Source organism: Triticum urartu, chromosome 4, assembly GCF_003073215.2.
Source record: "Triticum urartu cultivar G1812 chromosome 4, Tu2.1, whole genome shotgun sequence".
Taxonomy (NCBI): Eukaryota; Viridiplantae; Streptophyta; class Magnoliopsida; order Poales; family Poaceae; genus Triticum; species Triticum urartu.
Window position 1 is genome coordinate 569837860 of NC_053025.1, and position 2784 is coordinate 569840643.

At 51.0% G+C, this 2784-nt stretch overlaps 1 non-coding gene across 1 annotated transcript; it reads right to left on the bottom strand.

Moving 5' to 3' along the window:
* Positions 1-2370: 2370 nt before the first annotated feature.
* Positions 2371-2502, bottom strand: LOC125555130. Its single transcript, XR_007304562.1, has one exon. It is a non-coding gene; the product is annotated as a small nucleolar RNA Z247 (small nucleolar RNA).
* Between the last annotated feature and the right edge of the window lie 282 nt (positions 2503-2784).

A 2784-nucleotide genomic window follows, 5' to 3' on the forward strand; every position in this document is an offset into this window, starting at 1 on the left:
CGTGCCCTTGTTTGCCGAAGAGGGGGCGTAGAATGCACAGGAACATCCGCTGTAGATGGTGGTATAGAAGATCCTGGTGAAGCCTCATCTGCCACAGAAAATCCCGCCGGCTCCCAATCCGATGCAGGAAACGAATCGGCCAGTTCCCGATTCGAGGCGGATCCTAGCGACTGGTCGGCCGCTGAGAAGGCCCGTGCTGAGGTGGGACTGGCCATGCGCCCGCGGTCGGCCGCTGCTGAGGCCCGCGGCGACGTGGCAGTAGGGGACTCACCCTCTCCCGCACATGCGCTGGCATGTGAATCGAAGCGAGGAGGCATGGCATGAGGCGATACGGCGAGGCCAGTGGGCTCCACCCTGGCAGCGCGGTCGGCCACAGGCCCGCGCGAGTCCAGGCCCACGGGCGAATCAGCGTGGGATCATGCGCCGACAGTAGCAGTAGGCTGAGCGCGCGGATCCGCCTGGGATCGCGTGCTGTCAGCCGGATCAACAGCGTATTCCGTGCCTGTTTTGTCTGATTCTTCACACATAAAATGATGATTCAAATTCAAATTAGCACAGATATCACCTGAATCAGAATTTCCTTGGGACTTTTGCACATGATCAGCCTTAGTTAATTCGCCCCCGTGATCACAAGGTGCAGAAAGATTAGGAAGAAGTGCTATTTCAGCACGAAGTAAGGCTCCCGCATTTGGATGTAGTTTGGCAAAAGGAAAAAGGGTCTCATCAAAAACAACAACTCGTGAAATGTAGATGCGTCCAGTGGATATTTACAGACATTTATACCCTTTATGGAGGTTGCTATAACCAAGGAAAACACACTGAGTGGATCGAAATTCAAGCTCGTGATGATTGTATGGACGCAAATTGGGGTAGCAAGCACACCCAAATTTTTTGAGATAGTTGTAGTCAGATTTTTGATGATACAAACGTTCTAATGGAGTGGAATTGCCAATGACTTTGCTGGGAAGCCTATTGATGAGATAAGTGGCAGTGATGAAAGCTTCATCCCAATATTTGAGAGGAATAGAGGCATGAGCTAAGAGAGAGAGGCCAACTTCAACTATGTGGCGATGTTTGCGTTCAGCAGAGCCATTCTGCTGGTGGGCATGAGGACATGACACATGATGCTCAATCCCAATGCTACGGAAGAAAGAGTTGAGTTTCTCATACTCCCCTCCCCAGTCACTTTGGACTGACAGAATCTTTCGAGCAAATTGTCGTTCAACGAGTTTTTGAAACTCTTGGAAGATAGAAAAAACTTCAGCTTTATATTTAAGGAAATAAATCCAAGTAAACTTGCTGTAATCATCAATGAAACTGACATAATATTTTTTTCGTCCAAAGGAATCACGAGCATGGCCCCATACATCACTAAAAATAAGCTCTAAAGGAGCATGAGAAACACTATAAGACTTAGGATAGGGAAGCTGATGACTCTTGGCATATTGGCAAGCTTCATAAATAGACTCACTAATGGAACTATGTGACAAAGGAAGATTATCTTTATTGACTACTTGTTTCACAATGACTGATGATGGATGTCCTAATCGTTGATGCCATCTTTCCAGAGAGGGTTTGATGGCGGAGTAGACTTGACGACGCCGGCGACTAAGTGCTCCGGATGTGATGGGGTAGAGACCCCCAATGCATCTACCGTGATGGAGAAGTTCCCTCGTTGCCTGACCCTTAATGAAAAAATAACGAGGGTGAATTTCAAAGAATACATTATTATCGGTGGCTAAACGAGACATGGATGCAAGATTTTTGTCATCTTGTGGAACATGAAGGACATCCTTAAGAACTAGATCACGTTTAAGGTTAGGGGATTTAATGGAGGCTTGACCAATGTGGCAAATATCCATACCTCCTCCGCTTGCGGTGTGGATCTGATCAGCGCCATGGTACCTCTCGCGAAGAGCTAGTTGCTTGAGTTCATTGGTAACATGGCCGGTGGTGCCAGAATCAACATACCAGATGCCATCGCCTCCCTGTTCACGCATGGCAGCAGCAACATGGCGGGCATCAGGGACGAAGTTCTCGTCGAAGCGATGCCAGCAATCCATAACCTCATGGCCAGACTTCTTGCAGAGCTGGCAGCGTGGGCGAGGACGGGCGGCAGGGGGACGGCGGCCATTGTTGGAGTTGAAGCCGCCGCCGTTGGTGAAGTTGCGCCGTTGTTGTTGGTGTAGCCTCCCCCATTGTTGTAGCCGTAGGTGCCTCCAGAGCGAGCGCCGTCGCCCTGAGGAGCACCGCGTCCACGGCCACCGCCACGACTCTGCCCCTGGTGACCGTGCCCACGGCCGCGACCACGGGACGCGGAGTTAGCAGACGACTGCCGAAGATCGCCACCATGGAGGAGGGTGAGGCGGCCATCAAAACTCAGAAGCTGATTGTACAACTCCTGGATGGTGATGGGTTCCACATGAGCGGTGAGTGCAGAAACCACCGGATTGTACTCCATGTCCAAACCAGCGAGGATCTTGGAGACGATTTCTGGATTGGAGAGGGCCGCGGTAGTACACGCGACTTCATCAGTAAGGCTCTTGATCCTGCCAAGATAGTCAACCATGGTCATGTTACCTTTTTTGAGATTGGTGAGCTCAATGCGGGTGTTGATGGTCTGGGCTTGACTCTGGGCAGCGAACATAGCATGGATGGCGCTCCAAACTTCGGCCGGCGTCTGTAGCGTCGCGACCTGAGCGAGGATATCGTGGGAAAGAGATCCCATCAAATACCCTTGAAGCTGTTGCTGTTGTGCGTACCAGAGGGATCGGGCGTAGTTGA